We start from the raw sequence: 15,616 nt of genomic DNA on the forward strand, positions 1-15,616 counted from the left end.
TACTTAGTGCATTACAGTATCACCACAAGGTCAATTTTATTCGACCGTCGTATCAATAACGAAGTTATTTTGTCTTTGGAATTAATCAATTTGGTCATAAGGTCCGTATGATAAAATTAATTAATTCTGTTGAAAGAATAACTTTGTTTAAGCAATATATTTCAAAAAATGATGGGAACAAGTGCTATATTGATTTTAAACATAAAATTTAAACCTGTTTTTTACTATGCGTGGTCTCGACTAGAGAAGACAAGAACTAGCAATAATTCTGCACTAGAGCTGTCGAAAATTACAGCTTTAGGTATTTCAGCGGTTTTCTAAAGCTCAAGTGACTGAAAGCTCCAAATCCGGACATGGTAACCAACTCATAGTACAAGTACCTAAAGAGTGTACACCTTGCGTTGACAAGGTAATTTTAGAAGATCATCGAACACCTAAATCTAATGGCAGGCTCTATGGCACTAAAAATCTAGACATCGTAGATGCTGGTTCCGTGACTCAAGCTCGTAAACATCAAAGGAACTTGCTCATGGCTACATTGACTACAAGCAAGCGTTTCCTTCTGTACCGCATAAGTTTTAGCTACAAGTCTTAAGAATTTACAAAATCTGTTTATTCATTATTGACTTCCCAAGTCGTGCGATGATGCTTCGGGGTATAAGAATCAAGTATTTTGATCATGGACAACATAGGATAAAAGGATCAATACACATTACGATAAGTATATTTTAAAGACACTCCTTCAGTGCACTATGTTTAGTGCTATCTGTGTAATGCTGAAACCATTGAGCAAAATACTAAATAACATGTCCTATGGGTTTAGAATATACGCTAATGAGGTTGGTCATCAAGTAATTAATCTTCAATAAATGGATGACTTGAAGCTATTCGGTAGTTCAGACCAGAAACTGCACAAAGTGATCGATGTCAGAAAGCAGTTTTCCAATGATAGTTACATGGAGTTCGGACTAGATAAGTGTAGAACAGTGCATTTGACCAGAGGGACATTAGGGACCGCAGAGTTAGAGAACGAGCTCGAGAATGGCATCCAGGCAACGGCTGAGGATGATTTATATAAATATCTTAATTAACTTGATATTCTTGGTATTCTTGAAACTATGTGTGTTTAGCATACGATATTTAACAAAAGCCTAACAAGTGTCTTCACTACAAAACTCAAATTGAGTCTGAAGAGTTTTCTTAACTCGACCCAAAAATCAGGGCAATCAACACCTATGCCATCCCTGTTCTAAAGTACTCCTTCGGAATCATCAAATGTCCTAACATCGACCATATAAGGGTTAAGAGAATCGACCGCGTAGAAATGACAAAGCCATGAATGCTGATGTCAAACACGTGAAACATCAAAGGTGTGACTTACCGGTGCCAAATTTGAAATTTTCTAAACTAAAAAATTCTGAATATTAAATTCCTGTGGGTTACTAATATTATCGAATTCAAACATTCCCGAATTGGAAAATTCCCGATTGATAAGATTCTCGATAGTTTATAATATTATCTATTTCAAAATTCTCGAATTGCAAAATTCCCAGATTGGAAAATTCTCAAATAATACAATTCCTGAGAGTTTATAATATTACCGAATTTGCAGATTCCCAAATAATAAAATTTCCGATAGAAAATTTCCGCTTTATAAAATATCCGAACTAGAAAATAAATGAATTTAAACAATTAATTTGTTTGTGAATATCATTTATTGATTAAAAATACGATAATTAAATATTCAAGGGAAATCCTATTAATTTGCCCGTTATTACTTTAATCAGTGGCGGATCGACAGCTGTAGTTTTTAGGGTTAAACCCTCTTTCGTCGAACATTATTTCAAATTTTATAATATTTTCCGAAGTTTTGAGGAATTTTTCGAAGTTCCCCAAATGTGGATTTCTGTACGTTTTCACAGAGCTTTTTAAAAATTCTAGAACAAACTTTACTCGGATTGCTTGTATAATTTTAAAAAGTTTACTCGATTTTTATGACAATTTCCGTCTATTTAAAAACATAAAGAAATATCATTATTGCCGGACATTTTGGAACATTGGATAACATTTTTATCCTATGTAGGTATTTTTGAGCACTTTCAAAAATTTCCATGTACTTCGAAAAATAATGCAGAATATTTTTTTTTATAAATAGTTATTTTTTCGGATTTTTTCGGATTGATATCGATAAAATTAAAAAATGCTGGTTAATATGCGAAAAAGTGTGAAAGATTCAAAAAAATTCTCATTTTTTTCCTATTTACATGAATGAAAAATTGTTTTAATAAATTTAAATTTATTCAAATATTTGTCAAACATACTAAAGAAAAAATATTACTCTTGACATTCGATAATTCCTCTTTAATTTGAGAAAATTCTAATTTTTCACAAATTGGTGAAAAAATGTTATACGGATAGAAATTGTTTAAGTAGTTGCAAACTATTCTAAACAAAAAATATTACTTCGACATACATGCACGATTTCACTTAGCTTGAGAAGTAATAACTTTTTACAACTTTCTGGCTAAAATGATTTAAACGAAAAATAGTCGCTAAAATAATTAAAAATAAGTGGAAAAACACCTGGAAATGATCATTAATCAGTTTGAAATCATAATTATTTTGTTTAACTGTGAATATATTTTTAAATTACCTGCTGCACGTCGTGCCGCAAATTGCTGTGCGTGAGATGGTGGATCAATTACTGAATCTGTAAGTAGAATAATAGAGATTTTTTATTTAAAAATTTTTTTATCAAACCTCAAAATTGTTGGTATGGTTAAAAATGCTACCTCTAATCGTTTTTTCATTAATTGAGATAAAAAAATAAACATTTTAATTTAACGAAAAGTGTGCCTTTTTGTCATATGTCAATACAATATGAATTTAATTTTTAGCATAAACCGTGTAGTTCTAAATTATTAAAAATCTACTGGGTTAGTTTTCAACCAAAATTGTAATTATTTAGCAAACTTGCAAAAAATTATTTGCCTTAAATGAGCATCAGCTTGACTAACTATGAACTTGAGTGACTAAAATTTTTTTATTGCAATTGTATAGTTTTTTTCGAATGCAAAAAATACTTTGAAGTCTTTATAAAGTAGAAAATTACTAATTCGATTGGCTCATATATTTATCCTAATTTACAATTGGGAAGCTATTAATTGCCCTCTGCCATGCTTTGACCACGGCCGAACGTGTACGATTTTGTTGAAATTGAACTTCTTTCAAATTTTCAAAGATGGACACAGTATACTGAATTTTCCTCACTTTTTTGAAAGTTTGTATGGCTCAAACATGGCAAGACACTTAGAAATATCTAGCTAAAGCAGCGGTCACAGCTGACAATAGCATGACGTAAGCCTTGCTCTTGTCCGTCTCCCATGCTTAGGACACGCTAAACAGAAATGAATATTCTTAAAAACATGTAAGTGTTAGAGAAAATTAGACTGCGTTAACTAAAAATTCTGATTCAAAGATCCGCTTGCACCGGGTCAAACACCAGGTAGTTTAATAACAAAAAATTTGAATAACAAAAAAAATTTCAAATGTTGAGTCGACGACCCGGGTAAACCGGTTCGTGCACTAAGTAGCTTAGCACGTATTCTACGAGAACTTTTAAAAACTGCAAATTTTGTGAATAACCAAAAAAATTTGAAATTTTGAGTCGACGACCCAGGAAAACCGGTTCGTGCACCAGGTAGGTTATCACGTATTCTACGAGAACTTTTTAAGTATCTATATTTTGCCATATCTTAAAATAAATAGCAATCATGAGTCGACCATCTGGTGCGCCGGAAGGTGCACCAGGTAATTCGAAACGGCATTTACTTAAACTTTTTTGAAATTTAAACTTTGTCAATAACCAAAACGATCTCAAATAGTAAGTCCATGATTGGGGTGTACCGGATCGCGCATCAGTTACTTTAGCATGTTTTCTACAAGAACCTAAAAAATTGTAATTTTTCCAATAGCTAAACAAATTTTACATCGTACGTCAACAACCAGGGTGCGTCGAATCGTGTACTATGTCGTTCAAAATGTCATTTTCGAAGTTATTTGGTGTTTACTTCTGGTATTTATACCACCTGGTAGTTATTTCGGCTGTTGTACCAATTTAAAATTTGAAAACTTTCTTGTAGAACACGTGCTCAGCTACCTGATGCACTATCCTTTACACTCTAATGGTCGGCTTACTATTGGAAGGTAATTAGCTTGTTGTAACAATTCAAATTTTAAAAAAGTTTGTATATAATCCGTGCTAACCTACCTGGTGGGCGACCTGGTTCAACCCGGCTCGTCAACTCACCATTTGAAAAAGTTTTCGTTATTCACAAAATATAATTTTTTGAAAAGTTCTCGGAGAATACATACACAGAAAAACAGTCTTACTTCTATGATGGTCTTGTTTTTATTTTTGCCTCAAATTAAGCTGATTTCTACAATTTAACAATAATTATGTCTTAAAAAGAGCCTTTAAGGGTCTTCAGTGTGAAACAAAACACAATTATGGCTAACCCTTAGTATTTTGTACTCGAAACAAGCCCCACTTGGTCTTCGACATGATGGGCAAGATTGGGCTCTAAATGAGAAGGCAATGAGGCTCGTTTTAGACCTCATGGTCTAGCTTTTAGACCTCTGAACAGCTATTGCTAATTTCAAAGAATTGCGACGTCACAGCAGCTGAGCGAGCTGAGCGAGACGCGTCATATAGTCATCGCACTTATCTGTTTCTTAATTGTTTGAGAAGAGACTGTGTTCACCGAGTGAATAACTATCTGGATCACGAAAGAACCTACAGACCGGGATTTTTACGTATTTGGGCGGAGATACTGTCAAAGAAGGACTTGTCTCGACAAAAGTGTCCAAAATTGGAGCAGGCACTCAATTTTTATGACGCGTAATTTGATCTATCATACAGGTTTTATCAGGTTATATTTAACACTTCTTTTAAATTGATAAAGTGACTTAATGTAAGCCCACAGTTTGGCTACATACTACTATTAAGATTATGCAGTGGCTTGATGTTAGCCTACCGTCTAGCTAACAACTACTTTCTAAACCATGCAGTGGCTTGATGTTAGCCCATATTGTCGCTACCGGCTACTTTCAAGACTACATCGGGTCTAACTCGTAGTTCTATAAGTAGTTCGTTTTAAAGATTTCAAGCTATGCTAGTTTTTAGCGGAGCTGGTCTTCTTTATATTACACCTTAAAAGAAGCCCACTTTTGGTTTCGAATCAAGACTTTTTTTTCTGTGTATAAAAGTACTTGATGCTCGATCCGGTGCACCCGGATCGTTGACTCGTCATTGGTAGTTATTTTGGCAGTTGGCACAAGTTAAATTCTTCAAAAGTTCTTCTTGTACAATTACATGTGATTTAAAATATTTATTTGTGTTAAGCGAGTCCTAAGCATAGGAGATGGACAAGAGCCAGACTTGCGCCATGCTAATATTATGCCGTGACCCATGCTTTAGCCAGATATTTCCAAGCTTGGTGCCATGCTTGAGCAATGAAAAGTTCTTTCGCGCGGGTTCTTTAAAAAATTGTGCAAAAACCAATGAAAGAAGATAGTTACCACTAATCCTTTCTAAAATGGGAGGAAAATTTAGTAGATTGTGTCCATCTTCGAAAATTTTGCCAAGGTTCAATTGTAACCTGGGTGAACATTGATCTAATCTTGAACAACGCTCACCACATGCTAATGCCATTTTGAACCATGATTTCCACATTGAACGTTTTCCACGCGAGAATTGAAACGCTCGAAAAAAAGTTATTTTTGTGAATTTTTTCTGAGATTATTAACAATGATATCGATGTCGGGTTTGTTAGGTTCCAGAAATACACTATTAAAATATATTTAAAAGTTTTTAAAATTTATTTTATACAAATCTCATACATAAAAACGTCACTCAAATTCAACTCTTTAAAAAGTAGGTAGGTCCGCGCTATTGTAAAGACCTCCAGAATGGGAGGCCTGATAAAAAACAAATTAGCAATTTTAGATTCGGTATGACTCCAGCAATCAGCTGAACTAGGATCTCTGATATACATGCCAGAAAAAACAAATGTTTGCTAGAAAATAAAAACAAACGAAAAAAGTGGGTTTATTTGCACAGTTTTTTGCGAAAAGAAAAATATAGGTTTAATTGAAATTTTTAAATAATCGTAGTTCAGCCGGTTACTGGAGTCCTATTGAATCTAAAACTGTTTAGTGTTTTTGTTTCAGACAGTCTCTATCGAGCCTGTTAAAGTAAAGCACTTTATTTAGCACATTATTTAGCAAACTTTGTAACATTTATTTGCCTTGAAGAGGGATATACTTGAATGTATAAAGAAGCTTATTTTTATTTTATAGATTTTTTCTTACGTCAAAGATACTTTATTGCTTCAGTGAATCCAAATTTGTTAAAACCTAAATTATAACTAGTGAAATTTTACAGATTTCATTAGCCAAAAGTGGTTCACTAATTCTCATTGCGGAACTACTCATTCCATTAGTAAATTTAATTCCTAATTCAATAGCAAAAAACAATTAATTCCTTAGCAAAAATGTAAAAACTTATTTAGAACTACAGTGTAGTAATTGAAAAAAATTATAAAAATGGGTATTATTATAATGATATTCTACTCACGAACAGAAGCCAAAAATATCCCAAACGTGAAGAGAAGCGTGAAGACAAAAATCTTCATTTTGTTGCAGCCACAGAAAAATAGATTTTAAATTATTTCTCAGACTCTGACTGAATGGATTTTTAATGGATTTTTACTTGTATATATACTAACAATTATCTCGTCCTTGTCGAAAATTATGGTCTGCGTGTGGGTCAGACTACGGATAGAACCCCCTTCCTTTTTACAATTCCACCAATCAAATTTACAATATTTTTACAATATTTTGAGAAACATGGAAAGTATGGCTGTCAAATAAATCAAGACTATTTTTGTGCGTTCATTCGATAAGAGACTAGATTCTTAAACAAATTATACGACACGTGGATTCGATGTATAATTCTAAGGCGTAGTCATTTTACCCGCAACTCAGATATTAAAAAAAATTGTTTAAACAGTAGAAGCCTTGGTGGAGATATATTTTGAACAAAAAAGATATTTTGATTGAGAACCATTTTCATGGTATAGAAATACATTTTTCCCCAAGGATTTGCAGTTCTGAGTTGTAGCATATTATGCCAAAGAATTATTATAAATTATAATATTATGTGAAAATTTCAATGTTATTTATAAATGTGGTTACGTTTTCAGGAATAATATTTATATCTGGTTGCTAAAGCTTAAGTAATTCCAGAAATGTAAAGGATTCAAAACTAGTCAGGGAAAATCTGAAAGAGTCAGGGAAATTTGGAGAAAGTTAATGTTTAGAGGTCAGCCACAAATTACGCGAGACGCTTTTCTCAAATTTGTAATCGCCCTCCTCCTCCAAAGTCAGAATTTTATTATTTTGATACATATTCAAAAAGTTTAAAAATCATTCTTTTTCGTTGAAAATTCGTAATTCTCTGTTTAAAGTTAAACTATTTGGTTGGAAATTCGTCTTTTTGGCATGAAAATTCCTCTTTTTAGTTCAAATGTATATCTCTTATCGTAAATATTTAATCTTTTTGGCTAAAAATTCTATTGATCAATTGGAATTTATTCTGTTCTGATTCAATCACTTTGTTGAAAAATGGTTTAATTTTCACTTCAGAAGTCATGTTTTAGTTGACAATTTATTGAACTGCTTCATTAAAAGTTGGTTTTTTTATGGAAAATTCATCTTTTTTTATTTTACATTCCACTATTTTCTTCAAAATTACCTTTTCGGGCCAAAAAGTCGTATTTTCGGTTTCAAAATTTAACTCATTTGTTGAAAAGTCATAATTTGGCATGAAGATTCAACATTTTGTTGAAAACTTATTATTCATCGACAGAAACATTTTTTTGGCTGAAAATTCAACTATTTTCTTTAAGAATCGTATTTTTCGCTAAAAATCAACAGTTGGATTAAAATTTGGTCGATTTTGTTGAAAATTTTCTTTTCTGTTAGAATTGTAATGTTCTTGGTCAAAGCTTAATCTGGTTGTTTGAAAAAATAACTATTTTGTTAAAAATATATGTTATTTAGTCAAAAATTAACTTTTAACCTGTAAATTTAAATATTCTATGTATTAGTAGGAAATTCAACTATTTGCTTGAAAATTCATGTATTCATGTATTCAATTTCTATTTGTAAATTCATTCATTCTGAAAAAAATTACTTTTTTTCTCATGAAAATTAAACAGTACGGACATTTTCTGATGTATTTTGTTGGAAAGCAATCCTTTTCAATGAAAAGGTAATCTAAATGTTTATTAAATATTTAATATTTTTAAATTGAATTTAAATATATGTATATAATAAATCATGTTTTTAAATTTAGACAATTTCTTAAGGAAAAAGTTGAAACTGTCTTATTCATAATTCAAAACGTTTAGAGTTGAACAATTTTGTTTTGAATTCAAGAATCACGAATTTCAATGATTTCATATTAAAATTTCAAAAAGATGATTTAAATACGTTAAAAATATAATATTTTCCGATTTGAATTTTTAAAAATAGATCATTTAAAATTGAAAGTAATGAAAATTGTATTATTTCTAATTAAAAGTATTCGAGGTTGAATAATTTCAAAGTGATAAATAAAGTTTAAATTCGGTTAAGTTTCAAGTTTTTAGAGCATATATTTTTCTTTTTTTTAATATTTCAATTTCACATTAAAGCATATTTTTTTAATTTGATAAGAATTTAGACTACTATAATTTCAGAAACTTTTATATGGAAATAGTCAAGTAATTTTGAAATTTCAACTCTTTTTTAATGAAAACGTTTAAATCAGAAATTTTCAGTTCAAAGATTTTAAATTTTGAAAGCTTCTATCTTAATTTTTTTTTTAAATAATTCCTAAAGTATTTTACTTTTTAATTGAATATGGAAAAAAGCGATACAAAGAACGCGGCTATCATCTTATCAGTATATGTATTAGCAAATAATAATCATAGTACGTATTAGTTTATGCAAATAAAATTATTGAGTGGGTATGTGCAAGATTGCGAGGTTATTATAAATTATCAATGGTTATTTTCGTAGACTCTTAAAGTCATCTAATTAAATTTCTCCTAAAATTGAAACATTTTAATTCCAAGAATCGAACAAAAAAAAAAGGACAAGCGAAAAAATTATTAAAAACATTACTTAAAATGATTTTAAAACCGCAAATAAAAAAATAGTACGTTTGTCTCAAGAATTATTCAAGCATAGAAAAATGTTAAAAGCATTAACTAGGACTTTGCCGGTAATTTTAAGCCAGAAATTTCAAATCAATCTGGTTGAACATTTATTAACTTAGTCGAAAATTCGACAATTTTATCAAAAGTCATCTTTTTCGATATAAAATTCTTTTTTAGTTAAAAATGCAACTATTTTGGTAGAAAAAGCAACTGAATGGTTTAAAATGTTTACCATTGTGTTGCAAATTCATTTTTCTTTAACTAGAAAACAGTTTATTTTATTTAACATTTAACTGTTTCTGTTCCAGTAAGTGCGTTAATTGTTAAGTAGATAGATAATATAATTATTGATTAGTTGCGTTAAAACGTGTTATTGGATTTAATATTAAGGATATTTTCTTATTTTCCAGCAAATATTAATTATATTTTTAGTTATAATATAGTTATCAAAACTAATTACGTGTATTATGTTCTGCTTCGTATTAAATATTCTCAATACTTTGAATCTGGTGTTTGATTTAACTAGCTTTGTTATAAAAAAGAAGTGAAATATCGTCAAAAATATTTTTGATGCAAAAAACTCCGTCAAATTTCAATTTTTCTCTTTTATTACATATTTTTTATGTAAACAAATCAGTTATTTCCTTATTTTATTGATCCTGGTTATATTCGCTTTCCATATTAATCATCTTTGTGTTTTGAAATAGAGCAAATTTAAAAAAGAAAAATATTTTTTTAAAACATTTTAATTTCCAATTTTAATTTTTTTCCATTTAATCCCGTGTAGGAATCCAATCAAGGATCCGGCCGGATCCCAGCCGGATAGCCTCGCTTTAAACCGGGCGCTGGTCGTGGAATCCGGCCGGGATCCGGCTAAAAACGTCACGGTAAACTGGTCGGATCCCGGCTTCAATACCGGCCGGGATCCGGTCAACTAATCCGGCCAAAAAGCGGTTAAGAAATGTTGCTTCAGGCGATAAATTGATAACTTTTTTTGTCTTTTAAGGCTTAGCGTAAAGATTACGGTGAACTTTAAAAGTTCGAATCAAGTGAACCCATTCTGGCAAGAAAATTGGAGTAGAATTTTATTCCCTGATGATAGAATCTCATAGCAATTTGGAAGCCACATGGTGCTTTAAGGTTAGGAAGGAAGAAAGTAAGAACTGTATACACTATATTTAAATTTAAAATAATAATTATTTGCACACTAAGTGGGGGTTTCAAACTAATCACTGAAATAAGGTTGATTTTAACCATGAGTCTCGATTTGATTTGCGAACTTCGAAGAGACGACGCGACGTGAGTGCAAGGAGCATCCTCGTTCCAGGTGCAAAACTGAAAATTACTGAGAGTCGATGCAGACGTCAGACACAGCAGGCGCTATACATGGCGGTAAATTTGAAATTGTACAGACTAAACATTGTCTGAATATAGAGAAGTTTATAAAAATTTTATCATTTCTGTTATTGCGCATAGCAGAATCGATAACAGTTTAATTTAAAATGTTAAATTGTTCGAAAAAATTGTATGTTTTTTTTTTTAATTGAAAAGCTCGTTTTTGTTTCACTGATCTAATAAATCTTTCAATTATAAGTTTCAAGTAATAATTCACCTAACATCCATAATCACGTCTTTGATAATATCACGGCTCTTAAAAAATGTGTAATTTCTACAAAAACATTATCCTGACCAGTGCCCAGCCGGCTCCCGACCATGGGATATAACCAGGGTCAGCCTGGCCAGTAACCGGTTGGCCCCGGACCTCGTGATTCGAGAAAAATGTAGCATACCAGTTTATTTTTATACTTATCTGATTCTAAGAATTTCAGGATTAATGACTTGAATATTATTTTGTTAAAAAAGTGTTAATATTTGTATCGCAATTGCTCATAATTTTACAAATTCTAAAAAAACATATACCTTATTTCCCTTTAAAATTCCATTAAATTAATCATTATGGCTGGGCAGAATTAATATACATCAAGTATATAATTTGCGTATACAATGTTTTAAGTAGCAATGTTTCAAGGAGCAATGTTTATATTCATTCTATATATTTATCAAAAGATAGCACAATAGGAAATAAGTAATGCCAATCATTATTGGTAAAGAATGGCTAATTATGTATAAATTTTAGCATTTTTGAACAGCATTTGAGCTAATAACTTTCATTTATCCTAAACTAAGTATAATAAAACTTAGAAATAATCTATATTATAAAAAACTACCATTCTAATTTAAACTAAAATTTTCATGCTACAAAAAAAACTTCATGTTGAAAGACAATTTTATAAGATATCAAACTGACGTACGTTAATAAATTGCCACACTCACAGAAACAGTCTTGAGATAAGAAAAAAATATACCAAAAGCTGTTAGAAAGATAGAAGCTTTCAGGTGGAAAACAAAGCATCGTACTTTATTATTAACAATTGCAATAAAAGTGATTAATTTAGGTTTTCATTTTAAATGAGAAAAAAATACTCTTGTCTAAAATTATACACTTTTTGCCCCTAGAAAATAAAGTAAAAAAATCTAAAAGTGATAACTGAATCTCCGTGTCACTTTAGTTCGCTATAAAAACTAAAGATCATTTTTTGTGGTACAATTTTCTTCGCGCCCATCTTTTGAATATAATAATTTTATGCTGCTGTTTTCAATGACATTCTTACGTACATTTTAAAAAAATGCAAAAAAAAAATTTTAAGTTCCGAAGTATAATACTGCCTTAAGGGCATGTTCTTCGGTGAACACATGACCAAACTAGTTTCCAGTTATGCTCACCTTTTCGGTGTTCGCTGTGTTCACACGTATTGAGATATCGTGTTTAAAATTTAAGATATTAAATAAAAATCACTAAAGAAAGTTTGTACACATCAATATATTTCTAATTTTTCAGAAAGTTTATTTATAAATTGATCAAATAGGATGTTACGATTCGAGTTACAACACTTTGCTGATAATTGTTGGTTTGATGTATTTCAGCTTTTTTCATTCGCGTATATTGAGTACTGACACAAATTTTAGACTAATCCATTTTTTTGGTTCTAAAAATAAAAGATAAATTCCAAATTGGAAACATACCAACACTAGCAATGTTCTAAAATTTACTCTTCAGAGTTCTCCAACCAAATTCCAAAATTCTTGACGTCTAATTTTTGACGTTGAATCGCTCAGCTAATAACTATTGTTGACAGAAAACTAACCGGCGGGAGTCAGTGTCGGGCTCGCCTTGTCTTTTGCCCACGGGCGAAATTTTATTATTTTTCGTTTTGTTATTCACTTACAATTGTTTCAAACCAGTACCAAAAATTCACAAAAATTTTTTACCATCAGAAAATTTTAATTATTTTTTGAAGATGCGCATTTCTCAAGATGGGACTCACACGGTTTTTCGAGTGTAACATTCTAAGGTGTTCCTTGATTATTTTTAATCGAGGCATCTACTTTATCGACGTTAAAAGTTTATTTCCTATTCCTGTATTATTTGACTAGAAAACTTTCTTCGCAATTATAAACAGTTTGTTATATAGAAACGTTCCTTAGTGCTTTATGTATAACTTTCTAAATCTTGAACACGATATCTCAATCCGTATGGACGTAGTGAGGACCAAAAAAATGAAAACCATTCAACACGAAAATTTCATGAACGAACTTCGTGACGTGATCTTGACTTTATCGACATTCAAAGTTTCTTTTTTCCTGCGCTAGAAATCGCTAAAAATGCTCCAAAAATAATGATAGATTACGTGTGTGCAGATACTTATTTGTTGATTTGCAACAAATGTGCAAATTTTATTGTTCTTATTACTTTTTTTAAAGGTTTAGGCGATTGAGTTTAAAATTGGTGTCACGCGAATCAAAAAATCTGAAATGCATCAAACCAAAAATTATCTGTAAATCGCTATAACTCGAATGGTAATATCTTTTTTTTATCAATTTATAAATAAACTTTCTTTAGAATTATAAACATATTGATTTATACAAACGTTTTTTAGTGCTTTTTCTTTAATCTGTCAAATTTTAAACACGGTATCTTAATCCTTGTGGACACAGTAAACACCAAAAAAATGTTCATAACCGGGGACTAGTGTGGTCACGTGGTCACCGAAGAGCATGTTCTTAAGTGAAGGTCAAGTTTGTTGGCACTATTTCAAGAAAAAGATTTAGTTTATATTTTGTAATAATGTATTTAGGTCACGCAAGTTTTGAGACAAAGTGTTTTTCTAAAGTTGCGCAATGTTCAATATTATAAATATCAATGATTGGATGAGCATTGTCTGCGTCTGTATCATGTTTGCGTGGAGCAGATAATTCTGCAAAAAGAAAACGTGAGTGTACAATTAATTATTCTATCGGCTGAAAACAAATGTCGCGTCGTTTGGGTAAAAATTGGAATTAAAATTTTTTCTTGAAAAAAGATGCTACTTCTTCACTCCATTGGGAATCGAACCACAAAACTTCTGATTTCCAATCAGGTGCTTTTCCAATTAAGCTATTAGAGGAATCAGAATAAGAACTCTTAATTCAAGAAAATAACGCTAATTTTTAGGTAATTTTCTGCCTTCATGGTTTTGAGGGTTGATCTACTGTCGGTAAGGTACCATCTCTGATGATATAGCAGATTCATCTTCAAAAAATGGAATGTTTGGTTTTTTCATAAAATTTGCCATAAATAAAACTAAAATTACAAATCCTATAAAAAAATTGATATAATAATCTTCTGAAATAAAACCTAAATCATTTCATAATTTTAACGACATATTTTTATAAGTTTTCTCATCCCATTAAAATGTGAAATGTTTATTGTATGGTAACGAAATGCAATCGTCAACATTTTTTAGAAACATTATCAGAATAGTCTGAAATTTGATACCACAGTTTTTTAACGGATCTCCACGTTTCGAGACCCTCTAAATTCGTGAATAAGGTTTTTACCATGGCTTCTGTATATCTGTCTGTCCGTCCGGCCGTCCAGCCGTAAACACGATAACTCATGAAAAAATGAAAGGATCCAATCCATCTTTGGCACACTTTTTTTAGGTCCTAAAAGGAAGGATCAGTTTGTTAACCAACCATTTTTGATGAAAATTTAAAAAGTGAGCGCATTTTGAAAATGTTTGAGACCACTTTTTTCGGAATTTGAACATTCTATGTACGGATATTTATAGTATTGAAATGGAAAAACAATTTATCATAATGACTTTTTTCGTTAAAAAGAAAATTCTCAGAGTTATAGCATTTTTTAAAATTTTTAATTAACCGAAATTGAAAATTTTAGGGTAAACAACGCACGATATGAAAAAACATTGCTTTTAACAAAAATATTATACTAAAAAAATCTACAATTTCTTTAAGAATCACTTCGTGATGGGACGCGTACTTTTTGCTTCGTTTGTGAAAAATAACATTGAAAATAAAAAACTAAAATAAAAAATTTATGGAAAACGAGGAAAGTTACGAAAAAAAAGATGTAAAAAACCTGTTTACAAATGTCTGTCGAAAATGTCTGTCTTGAAAAATCTGCTTCTTGTTTTACACTTTTCAAAATCTTTTCAAATTTCATATAATTTATAAATGCTTTTAAAACTTCTGAACCTTTAAAATATCTATCAAGATTATCAGAATTGTTCCTACTTTTTATTTATTTTACAAAATGAAAAACAAAAATTCATTTCAATTTATCAATTATATGAGCTTTAGTATTTATTTTCTTATTTTGTATTGGTTGGATAACTGGAGAAACATTAGCTTATTCATTAATTGGTATTGTTTTACAAGATACTCATTATGTAGTTGCTCATTTTCATTATGTTATCTTATCAATAGGAGCTCCATTTGGAATTATGGGGGGGGGGGGAATAGGGAATCGTTGATATGCTCTAATGGTAGGATTTTGTAAAATTTTGTTAGAAAATCTGTTTTCGGCTACTATTTGAAATGTTAGTAAATATTTTTCCATTTTTGAGAAATATTCATAATTTTTATACATGTTTTTGAAAAACCTTTTAAAGTTCTCTAAAAACTTATTTAATCTCCAAAAATCTGAGATTGTTTTAAATTCATAAAAATCTTTCTAAATTTTAAACTGTTTATCAATTTTTTCAAATAAAGAATCATTTACAATTTTTTTTTAAATGATATTAATTTTTTTATTCTATTGAAATCTTTAAAGATAAAAAAAACTGAAAGAATATCTGTTAATATCATCCACTTTAAGGAGCTTTGCGACTGCTGAAGAGATGAAAAAAGTACTAAAGGTTCGAAGAACTTTTCTACTGCAGAATCAGATGGTATCAAGAACTTCTAGAGAAGAATTTTACTTTTACACGCCAACATCTGACCCGCAT

The 15,616-nt window shown here is 30.5% G+C and overlaps 1 long non-coding RNA gene across 1 annotated transcript in view; it reads right to left on the bottom strand.

Moving 5' to 3' along the window:
* Positions 1–15,616, bottom strand: part of LOC117177253 — a 121,281-nt gene that overhangs the window by 7,338 nt on the left and 98,327 nt on the right. The window contains exon 2 of the long non-coding RNA XR_004467683.1: positions 2,654–2,710. This is a non-coding gene — a long non-coding RNA (uncharacterized LOC117177253). The remainder of the gene's footprint in view (positions 1–2,653; positions 2,711–15,616) is intronic.

The sequence above is a fragment of the Belonocnema kinseyi genome, chromosome 7 (assembly GCF_010883055.1).
Source record: "Belonocnema kinseyi isolate 2016_QV_RU_SX_M_011 chromosome 7, B_treatae_v1, whole genome shotgun sequence".
Classification (NCBI taxonomy): Eukaryota; Metazoa; Arthropoda; class Insecta; order Hymenoptera; family Cynipidae; genus Belonocnema; species Belonocnema kinseyi.